The 12233-nt window shown below is 39.2% G+C and overlaps 1 long non-coding RNA gene across 1 annotated transcript; it reads left to right on the top strand.

The window, feature by feature from the left end:
• LOC109845364 lies at positions 762–11903 on the top strand. Its single transcript, XR_002248322.1, has 3 exons — positions 762–830; positions 1009–1098; positions 11797–11903. It is a non-coding gene; the product is annotated as an uncharacterized LOC109845364 (long non-coding RNA).

The following is a 12233-nucleotide window of genomic DNA, read 5'->3' as shown; positions in this document are numbered from 1 at the left end:
CCATGGTATAATGGTGCAACTGGTTTGGCATCTGGTTTTAGACTGTTTGACATTTTAGATCTCTCTGGTGATGTTCGCGGTGTTTCTTCTGGTGTTCGTTCAACATTTGAGGTTTATCAAATGATGTACGAGGTGAAGAATTGTGAATGTGAACAGTGTAAGAAGTGAATAGTGGGAACGTGAATAGTGTCTCGGTACTGTTCACCCGAGGCAGTGAACAGTTTCTTAGCACTGTTCACCCGAGGCCGTGAACAATGTCTCGAGAGTGGGTTTTGGCTTTTTCAGATCGGTTTTGGCCATGTTTTCTTGGTATAAATAGGAACTTCGTTCCTAGGGTTTTGTACAGTGATTTTTTAGAGAAAATGAGAGTTTTTTCAGATCTGAAAGGTGAGATCTTGAGGAGAGAAAAAGAGAGAGAACTTGGAGGGATTGTATAAAGAGATCATCTTTCTTGGGTAAAATCGAAGCCTCATCTCTTTGGGACGAGCTTGTGGGTTGTACAAGTCGTTGGTGTTCTCTATCATAGTGGAATCTCCATTCACCTCTCCCCGTGGACGTAGACAAGTTTGCCGAACCACGCAAATCTTGTGTCTCGCTTATTGTATTGGCTATTGCTTGTATTGGTTGTTTCCCTCTATATTCAGACCTCTATCTAATATTGAAAATGGTGTATATCTCACCTTGTTGAGATATTCACTTCTGTTCTTGTTTTTCGTTATTGAAACAGGAAATTTGAGATTGACTTGGGTTTTGTGAAAATAAAAGTCAGAGCTTTCTCTCAAATTGATTCGCTTCCGCGACGAGGTGGGCGTGCCGGCCCCTACAAAAAGGTTTGTGGAAGCCTGTCTAGAAGAGACAATCGTTGTTTATGTAGATCATCTTCTCACAAAGTTTAGCTCCTCATTAATTCCTCGTGTATAATTTGCAACCTAATAGTCAAACCTCATTACCCTGAGATAGTCTTTTGTGCTGTATTAAAGTCTCAAAACACACTCTCTCTTTTTGTAGAGAAATTACATTAAGGAGGAAATCATTGAGCGCATGAGACTTGATGAAGAGGTATTGCTGGATTTCTTCGGGGAGTATATCAGTGTAAATGTAAGTATTGTTGTATTCGATATTTATCTCTTCAATTTATGGTTGTTGTATCTCCATATCATGTTGGTTGTTTAAATTTAAATCAATTTCTAGTTAATTAGGTTGCACCGGGCGTTTTTAACCTGATGAGCATTAAATTGTTAGCTTCACAATTTCATTTCTGTCTATATTGATGCTGGAAACCCATGTCAAAGGATTATTTTTTAGCTGATGGGTAGAATTGAGGAGTAAAACGTTCTGTGCATTGAACCTATACACTCAATGTAGCTTGATGAATGCACTTTTACCATTATCTGGCTAATATCGGACAGATATACAGTTGATATGTTGTATCTTTTCGTTTTGAACTGCACAGTTCACAAATGTGGAGTGAGTTTAGAACTCAGGGTTGGAGTGCGGGATACAAATAGGGGTGGATATGAACTAATAATAAACAAACGTTTCTTTAGTTATTCATCAAAGTATTCGGTCATTTAAAAATAAACGAATAAATTCTAGTATTCGCTTCATAAACAAATAGAATTTAACAAGATTTATATTCGATTTGTTTGATAATTAAATATTCCTTTATACTTTGATTTTGATCATAAAAATTTAACCTATTACAAATATACTAATCTTATGGACTTGTGCTTGAGATGTATATCATCCAGTATATATAAAGTCAACAAGATATCTATCATAAAAGGATTTTTTTTAATTATTTAAGAATATGATTAAGGTCTTCTAGTTTTAACTTATGTTAAATTTAAGTTTTATCAAGACAAGCATGAGCGTCTTTAGTTGTAGTAGAGTATCTGCCGGAAATTGAAATAACTAATATTAGCTAAGAATAAAAGTACAATAAAGAAGAGGGTTTAAATCCTAAAATAAATTTCACATAATTAATTTATATTTATGTAAAATCTATAAATAGATTTAAGGCTAAAATGATTCCCTCGTAATGAATCATAATTAGATTAAATTTTCTAATTAAGGTGTATTTTTATATAAAATAGCCTCATACAAGATATTGTCGTTTTTGTCATTTATTCCCATACTAGATAAGTAGATTAAGAAGGGAAAAAATAACATTTAGGTGTAAAATAGTGGCAAAAGGCCCATTCGAACCAAAGATTTCTAGGTTAGGAGTTAAATGATCAACTAGCTGAGCTAACAGAGTATTCGCGAATGGGTAACGAATACACAAGAATTAACTCAAATCAAATTTGAACGCCAATTTAAAATTAGACAAAATAGATAGAATTTTGAATTCAAATACTATGGTATTCGAGTTTATTCGGTCGTTTTCTACCCCTAGATGCAAAGAATGAAAATGAAAGAAAGACGGTAATTGTTATTTGACTTTGAATTCAAGACTCATCAAACTTCACTGTTCCACCAACCCAAAACACTATTTCACAAACACTTTTGAAGGCTATAAATAGAGGAGAGTGGTGAAGGGTTAGAGCATCAAACAAAAATTCAAAATAGAGAGAAGAAAGAGAGATTTGAAGAGAAAAGAAAAAAGAAAAAAGAGAGTTTTTTTAGTGTTCTCTTCTTTGTGTGAGTTTGGTGAGACATTAGAGTGATCTGCATTTGTAATCTTCTCTTTTGTGATTAGTGAAGTTTTCTGTTGTTCTCACTCGTGGACGTAGGTCATACTGACCGAATCATGTTAAATTATTGTGTGTTGTTCTCTTTGTCTTCACTATGTTTATTTAGTGTTGTTATTCTTCACTCTTGTATAGACATCTTCTGTGTCTGTGAAACCCCTCGCTGTAACAAACTGGTATCCGAACCTGGCTTAGAGTGTGTATCTTCTTATCGTATGTTCTGTGACTGTCACTAAAAGTAGATCATTCACATCAAAAAATAAGTTAGATTATCATTTACTCTTTTAAAGGCACCGGACACTATTCATAAGTATGATACTATTTATAAGTACTATTACTATTCACAAGTATGGTTACTGTTTACAATTACAGTTACTGTTCTAGTGGGCTTCTAGATATCTTCTGTAAAATATAAAGTGGAGAAATTCGATGGGAGAAACAAGTTTAGTTTGTGGAGAGTAAAAATGAGGGCTCTCCTAGTACAACAGGACTATTCAATGTCTAATCCGGAAAGGATAAGTTGTCAGAATCTATACCCGATGATGAGAAAGAAGAGCTGTAGATGAAGGCACATAGTGTCATACACCTCTGTTTGGCCGATGAGGTCCTGCGGGAGGTTGCTCATAAAGATACCGTCGTCGGCTTGTGGCTAAAGTTGGAGAGCTTGTACATGACGAAATCTCTAACAAACAAGCTCTAGTTGAAGCAACGCCTCTTCACCCTTCACATGAAGGAAGGTGTGCAGATTAAAGACCATTTAGATGAACTTAATACTATTCTTATAGATTTAAAGAATATTGATGTTAAAATTTATGAAGAAGATCAAGCTCTTATTTTGTTATGTTCATTACCTCCTTGTAGGCGTCAAAAAATACCTATAGGTATCCACACATAGCTCGAGACGGAGAGAATGTGATGAACACCATAATCTAAATCAAAGAGGATTATCTAACACCGACCAGCGAATCAACGAACTATTGGTGACGTGGCCCGCACGCTCACCGGCCATCAAAACAGCGTACAGATCAATAAAACGATAAAATACGCGTAACGACATAACAAGTCAAAATCCGAAAGACTAAGAAAGTCGCTGGCGGCCGAGTCGCATCAAAACGGCTCGGCCGAACCAGTGGTTCGGCCCATAGCCAGGTCACCAAGGGTGGCTCGGCGGCCGAGCCACCAATTAGCTGGCTAGGCCATGGCCGAAGCCACCATTTGGTGTCTAGGCCAGCCCGAGCCACATTGGTGGATAGGCATGGCCGAGCCACCATTTGGTGGATAGGCCAGGTCGAGCCACCATTTGGTGGCTAGGCAAGGCCGAACCACCGGGTGAGCTTCGGCCAGATTTGATCTAAAAGTTTGTTTTTTCGGCTTTTACGGATTCTCTCGGGATTTGTTGGTTCCTGAACATCCCAACTGATCTGATATTATGGTTAATCAGTTCTTAACTGAATATAAGGAGGAATCCCTCGTTCTTATCCAAATACCCGCTCCCGAAGCTTATAAATAGGAGCTCGGGTGCTCATTTCTCAAGGGGGGACATCAATAGGGCGAGGTGCTGCCGGTTTCTCGAGTGCATAGCCACGAATTTCAAGAGGGTTAGCTAGATCTCGACGATCTCCTGTGCATGAAGAGTGGAGTTCGAGAAATCTAAGACCTGTCTCCTATTCCTCCGGATTTAAGCTTGGTCTTAAATCTCGAGAAGAGCCGTGATCTCGCTTGGTCGAGATCATTGCTGCAGCGATTACTTTCTTCGTGAAGTAAGAGCTTTGATCACCAATCTGTCAACCGGATCTGATCCGTGGCGATCCACGGATATTAACATCCCCGGTACAGGCAAAGAACCCACGCAAGCAGCGGGTGATAAACGTCCGTTGGGCTGTTTTACAAGAGTTGTAATCTTTATTTTCATTGTATAAAGGAAATCTTATAAAAAGATCAACTTTCTTTCTTTTTTTGAACTTATTGTAATGACTGAAATTGTAATGAGTTCGTCACCAATAAAAATATCAACTTTTGACCCAAACAAGCTGGCGACCACAGTGGGAGCCAACAGCTTCGCTGCCGAAGTTGTTGTGCCGCAACCAAAGATCTGCATCCCGGTTAAAGAAGTGGTTGAATACGAGTTCGACCAACTGAAGTTTGAGGAGTATATGTCATCCTCCTCCTCCAGATCCTCCGCCCCTCGTAAGCACAGGAAGATTAAGACCCCCGTTGCTGTGGTAGTTGGATCTCGCAATGCACTTCCAGTCTCCAATGAAGTCGGACTTGCAGATCTGAACTCCTCCTCAATCAAGGAGTTGAGTACCGAAGTTATGCCAACCCTATCAAAGATGGCGCGCCAAAGGCAGCGCCAACGACTTGCGCGCCGATTTACTAAGGCTTTGGAGCCTGTTGATGGGATCGACTTTCGATGAAAATTTTGTTAATAGCATGTTATACAGTAGAGATACACTTTCTTTGGAGGATGTCAAATCAACCTTACATTCAAAAGAGTTAAGGCAGAAAGTATCTGTCATAGGAGGAGAAGATCAAGCTGAAGGTTTGTTCGCTTGTGGTCATCCTGAAAAGGGTGTTGGTGGTAGAGAAAAATCTAGAAATATGTCTAGATCAAAGTCCAGGCCAAAAAAAATGTTAAATGTTATTACTGTCACAAGTATGAGCATATAAAACCTAATTGTCCAGCGCTCAAAGCAAAGAATAATTCATAGTCGAAGTCTTGGGAGGTGAAACCTTTAGTTGCTACTATAACTGAAGAGTCTTCTAGTTTACATGAAGTTCTTTCAGTTAGTGTTAATACTCATTCACAAGATAAGTGGATTTTTGATTCAGGTTATTCCTACCATTTGTATCCGCATAGGGATTAGTTTGTCACATATCAGTCTATCGATGGTGGAAATGTATTATTGGAAAATAACATATCTTGTAAGATTGTTGGTATCGGATCAATTAAGATTAGAACCCATGATTGTATTATTAGAACATTAAGCAATGTCTGACATATACCAGAGTTAAAAAAGAACCTCATTTCTTTAGGCACCCTTGACTCAAATGATTTTAAGTTTTCGGTTGAAGGTGGAGCTTTGAGAGTTAGTAAAGGCTCTCTTATTGTGAGGAAAGGAAAGAAGGTAAATACTCTCCATATCTTTGAAGGCAGCACAGTGATAGGTGTTGCAACAGTATTATCCTCAGAGGATTTAGACTCTGATATTACGCGTTTATGGCATATGCGGTTAGGGCATATGAGTGAGAAAGGACTAGATATATTAAGCAAACAAGGTCTGCTTTGTGGTCAGAAAACTAGTAAGCTAGATTTTTGTGAGTATTGTATTTTCGGCAAACACCATAGAGTCTCCTTTAGTACTAATGTCCACAAAACTAATGGTACTTTAGATTATACCCATTCAGATATTTAGGGGCCCTCTCAGGTTCCATCGAAAGGTGGAGCTTGATTTCTGCTAACATTAATTGATTATTATGCTAAAAAATTTTGGGTGTATCCTTTGAAGCATAAGAGTAATGTACTTGCAAGCTTCAAGTAATAAAATGTTATGATTGAGAAGCAAATAGGAAAGAAAGTGAAGCGCCTCAGAACCGATAATGGGATGGAATTTTGTTCCGCAGAGTTTGACCAATTCTACATGAATGAAGGTATTATGTGTCATCGTATAGTTTGGCATACACCATAACAAAATAGAGTTGCGGAAAGAATGAATAGAACACTTTTAGAGAGAGCTTGGTGCATGCTCTCTAATGTCGGTTTGTCAAAAGACTTTTGGACCGAGCCAGTCAATACAACTTACTATTTGATAAACAGAACTCCTTTTACAGCAATTAATTTTAAGACTCCAAAAGAGGTTTGGTCTGGTGCCCCTGCTAATTACTCTCATTTAAGAGTATTGGTTGCTTTACTTATTTTCATGTTAATAATGGTAAGCTTGATCCCAGAGCAAAGAAATTTATCTTTCTAGGATATGCTACTGAGGTGAAGGGATATAGATTATGGTGTTCTAATCCGAAATCACCTAAGTTTATTATTAGTAGGGATGTTACTTTTGATGAGAAATTCATGCTTCACCCGACAAAGGATTTTGTTATTGATACCACAGGTACCAAAAAGGAGTTTAGCAAGTAGGTGGAGCTAGAAAGCCCAGCTTCAAAGAGAGTGCTTGAGGGAGTTCATGTTGAACCAGTTAATACTACGAAAGGTTCAACTTTAGATGCTGATACACCGTAAGAGCAACAGTATAATATTGCCACCGGAAGAACAAAAAGGTAAATCCGACCTCCTCAATGTTATGCAGACATGCTTGCTTATACTTTGAGTATAACAGAGTCGATTAAGATTCCAGAGCCTTCTACCTATAAGGAGGCTATTAGTGATAATGAGACTACAAATTGGACTGTTGCGATGACTGAAGAGATGGAGTCTCTTCACAAGAACCATACATCGGAGTTAGTGAAGCCACCAAGGGGACAGAAGATTGTTGGCTGTAAATAGGTGTTCAAGAAAAAAGAAGAAACTCTAGATACCGATTATGTAAGATACAAGACACGCTTGGTAGCTAAATACTACAGTCAGACTGAAGGTGTAGACTTCAATAAAGTATTCTCTCCAGTTATAAAACATACATCAATCTGCGTGTTGTTTGCTATGGTTGCTCATTTTAATTTGGAGCTTGAGCAACTTGATGTAAAGACAGTATTTTTTACATGATGAGCTTGAAGATCAGATCTTTATGTATCAGCCAGAGGGGTTTATTGTTGAAGGTAAAGAATATCATGTGTGTAGGTTGAAGAAATCTCTTTATGACTTGAAACAGTCTCCGATACAGTGGTATTTGAATTTTAATACTTTCATGTTTGAATATGGTTACTCTAGGAGTAAATATGATAGTTGTGTTTATCATAAAAAGCTAAATGATGGCTATTTTGTGTATTTGCTTTTGTATGTTGATGACATGTTAATTCTAACTAAAGATATGTCAGAAATCAATGAGTTAAAATCTCAACTCAAACATGAGTTTGAGATAAATGACTTGGGAGCATCGAAGAAGATTTTAAGAATGGAGATCCACAAGAATAGGCGAGTAGGAAGTTTATTCTTATCTCAGGAGAAATACATCAAGAAGGTGTTGGAAAGATTTAGTGTGCTTGATGCCAAGCCTGTGAAGAGGAGCAGTACATGTCTTGTGTTCGTTATGCGAGTGCCGTTAGAAGCATTATATATGTTATGGTCTGCACCCATTCTGATATTTCACATGCAGTCAGTGTTGTGAGTCGGTATATGGATAAGCCTGGAAAGGTCTATTGGCAGGCTGTGAAATGGGTACTTAGATATTTAAGATGATCAGCTAATATTGATTTATATTTTGGCAGAAACACAAACTCAGATTGCAGAATACTTGGTTATTCTTATTCAGATTATGCGGGCGATTTGGATAAGAGACCTTCCTTGACAGGTTATATATTCACTCTTTCAGGTAGTGCCATTAGCTGGAAGGAAAATCTACAGTCGACAGTTACTTTGTCTACCACAGAGGTAGAGTATATGGCAATGACAGAAGCAGTGAAAGAAGCAATTTGGTTGAGAGATTTGATTGAAGATCTCGGCTTACACCAATGTATTTGTTTTCATCGAAAGTTACCTTAGTCATTGATTTCATTAAACTTTAAGCGTTACAAATGAATTCAAACAACAAAAGAATAAAAGATTACAACTTTCTTAAAAATAAACACAAGATCCGTTCGTCGTCTCTTGCTTGCGTAGGTCTTTAGCCTGTGATGGGGATGTCGATATCCGTGGACTACCTGGCAATCAGATCAGGTCCAGAGCTTCGTCGATCCGCGAGGAGATCTAGAAACAGAAGTGCTTATCTCGACAAAAGCGAGATAATTGCTCTTCTTAGAATTACCACAACGGGATAATACTAAGGATTGGATGCGGGTGATGTAGATCTGACGACTTTCGATCTCTTGTGTTGAAGAACTCGATCACTCTTCAGTTCGGCAGGGCTTCGCCAATTCTCCAAAATTCCAGATCTCCAAAAAATGAGGCGTAAGGCTTGTATTTATAGGCTTGAGGGGATAACGGAGCGATTAAAAACACTTAAAGGCCCAAATCTGCCTTGGAGACACCCCAGGGTGTCTCCATTTGATCGGAGACACCCTAGGGTGTCTCCTATTGATCCGAGACACCCTAGGGTATCTCGGTTTGGGCCGAGACACCGAAGGGTGTCTCGTTGGTCCGAGACACTCCATATGGTGTATTTATCTTTTGGGCCGAGACACCGAAGGGTGTCTCGTTGGTCCGAGACACTCCATATGGTGTATTTATCTGTTTCCATTGTAATTCCTTCGTCCGAACTCGGATTTGAGTGATTCGAAGTGTGTTGGAAAGCCGACAAGGAGTTCTATCAGCTCCGATGGTTAGATCATCTGTAGAATGAATGAGACACGAAGGACATTGTTCCTTTTGTAAACATCACGGGGCTCCCGATTAGCCCGTACCTTCGTTAGTTCACATAGTTCGTCGATTTACTTCAAGCGTTCATCGAAATCAATCGAACTCCTGTGAACCGGATAGTGACGTTCATCGTCGTTCCTTAACACTGCGCCGTTCGTGGAGACCTATAGGCAATTTTTGATGCCTACAGTATTACTACAGTATTTTATCACAACCAAAGTGCTATACACTTGACGAAGCATTAGATGTATCATGAAAGAACTAAACATATAGATATCAGGTATCATTTTATCATAGAAATTAAGATCATCAAGATTGAAAAAATTGGTACTACAGATAATCTAGCAGATATGATAATGAAGCCCGTACCTTCGTGCAACTTCGAGCATTGCCTCAGATTGCTTGGAGTTTAACAAAGTGGAGGTTACCGTAAGGGGCTTTTAGCGAGATAACAAGAGTGAAGAGAAGATCTTCATATTCAAAGTCAAGGTGGAGATTTGTTATTTGACTTTGAATTCAAGACCCACCAAACTTTATTGTTCCACCAACCCAAAATATTATTCCACCAACCATTTTGAAGGTTATAAATACAGGAGTGTGAAGGGTTAGAGCATAGAATAGAAATTGAGAACAGAGAGAAGAAAGAGAGATTTGAAAAGAAAAGAAAAAAAAGAGTTTTTTAATGTTCTCTTCTTTGTGTGAGTTTGGTGAGACATTAGAGTGATCTCCCTTTGTAATATTCTCTTTTATGATTAGTAAAGTTCTCTGTTGTTCTCGCCCATAGACGTAGGTCATACTGACCGAACCACGTTCAATCCTTGTGTGTTGTTCTTATTGTCTTCATTATGTTTATTCAGTGTTGTCATTCTCCACTCTTGTATAGACATCTTCTGTGTCTGTGAAGCCCTCCGTTGTAACATTAATAGAACCGGTATTGCTTTTCAGCTATTACACTATGGAAGCTTGTAATTAACTACTGACGTTTATACTCACCTAAACCCATTCTCATTCATAAAATTTCCAAATAATGCTGCTAGTTTGGTGCTAACAAGGGTCACAGCCAATCTTGCTAATTTTTTGTGGTGAAATTTCCATCTCATAAGCTGATGTATAAGCTCTATGATTTAAAGACACAAATGTGATTGTCAAACCTCTTTTTTTTTATCTTTGTTTGGGGTCAAAAGTTGATGTTTTCATTGCCTTGAATCTATTATAACTTTGGTCGTTACAATAAACTCAAATAAACGAGAAAAATAGATCTTTTTATAAGATCGACTTATATAATGAAAATATAAAATAGTACAACTCTTGTCAAGCAGCGCAACAGACGTTTATCACCCACTGTTTGCGTGGGAACTTTGCCTGTGCCGGGGACGTTAATATCCGTGGACCGTCGCGGATCAGATCCGGTTGATAGATTAAGTTAATCAAAGCTCTTACTTCATGAAGGAAGTAATCGCTTCAGCGGTAATCTCGACCAAGCGAGATTACAACTCTTCTCAAGATTAAGACTAAGCTTAAATCCGGAGGAATAGGGGACGGGTCTCAGATCTCTCGAACTTCACTCTTTATGCACAGGAACTCGCTAAGATCTGTTACCCCTCGCTGTAAATTCGTGGGTTCACTCTCCAATTCGGCAGCGTTTCGCTCTCTTGATCTCCCCCGTGAAATGAGCCCCTAGGCCTGTATTTATAGGCTTCGGTTGGGGGGTATTTGAATAAGAATGAGCAATTTGACCTTATCTTTAGTTAATAACGGTCTAACCATGTTTGTGAATGATATTAAGTCAGTTAGGAACCCCTTGAATGGATAAATCCTATGAAAACCGCTTAAAAACCGTCAAAAACGAGTAAAACCGTCAAAAATGAGTTTGGGGATAAAATCTGCACGACGGGCACTGGTGACCTGCGGGGGCGTGGGTCAGTCGTGACTGACCCGCGGGGGGCACGGGTCAGCTGCGTTCAACCCCCGCGGGCATGGGTCGGCTGAGTCCGACCCGCGTGGGCGCGGGTCAGCTGCGACCGACCCACGCTTGCGCGGGAAATTTGACATTGGCTGAACTTTTTGGTGTTTTCCGATTTTTCGGAACTTGTATTTTTTGCCGTTTTACGTATTTGATCGTCTTGTTGACTTGCACGCGTCGTTAACTCGCTTCATCCGTTCGTTAGCTTCTTTACGGTACTTGGAACTGACTGACAAGCGCGTCGGGCGCTTTGGATCTGACCGAAGCGCGCGAGCTAACTGGCGAGCGTGTTCGATCACTTGGAGCTTACTGACACGCACGAACTGACTAACGAGCGCGTTCGGTCAATTGGAGGTGGCTGGTGAGCGCAGGAGACACAGTTGGTTCGCCATTCCAGTTCATGCACTTGTCGGCGTCAGATAATCCTCTTAGACTCGAATAACGACGTTCGTCATCTTCTCTCCGTCTCGAGCTGTGTACGGACACTTATAGGTATTTTTAGACACCTACAATCTTCTCCAAAAAAAAGTTCATAAAAATATGTTGTGGGCTGTTTTCATATGGTTCCTATGGAATCAAGTTACTAGATGTATAGCTCTTATTGCAACTAATTTTTCCTGTTGCGTTATCCTTAATTTGTCTTTTGTTCTAACTTTAATCTGATTTTCGTGCAGAAGGTTGAAAGCAGAGTGTGTCTTCTAAGTGATCTGAGGGAGTCAGCGTCAGCTGAGAGCCTGGATGTCTTCACTCTCATCTATACAAATATTCTGGAACACCAACCAGATTGCAGCGTCAGCTGAGAGCCTGGATGTCTTCACTCTCATCTATACAAATATTCTGGAACACCAACCAGATTGCCCAGTAATTTCTTTTGCCAAACATCAGATTTCTCATCTATACAAATATTCTGGAACACCAACCAGATTGCCCAGTAATTTCTTTTGCCAAACATCAGATTAGGATGTCTTTTACCTTTTAAATAAATTGAAATAACCTTCCTGCTCTTGCATACAAATCCTCCGATTATGTAGTTCTTGTGAAAACGGCGAAGGAATTGAGGAAGGAATTGAGAAAAACGTGAAGAATAAGCAAAACAGGCTCCACCACATCC

This window comes from Asparagus officinalis, chromosome 6 (assembly GCF_001876935.1).
Source record: "Asparagus officinalis chromosome 6, Aspof.V1, whole genome shotgun sequence".
Taxonomy (NCBI): domain Eukaryota; kingdom Viridiplantae; phylum Streptophyta; class Magnoliopsida; order Asparagales; family Asparagaceae; genus Asparagus; species Asparagus officinalis.
The sequence above is the reverse complement of the archived record's forward strand: the minus strand, read 5'-3'. Positions and strand labels throughout refer to the sequence as shown.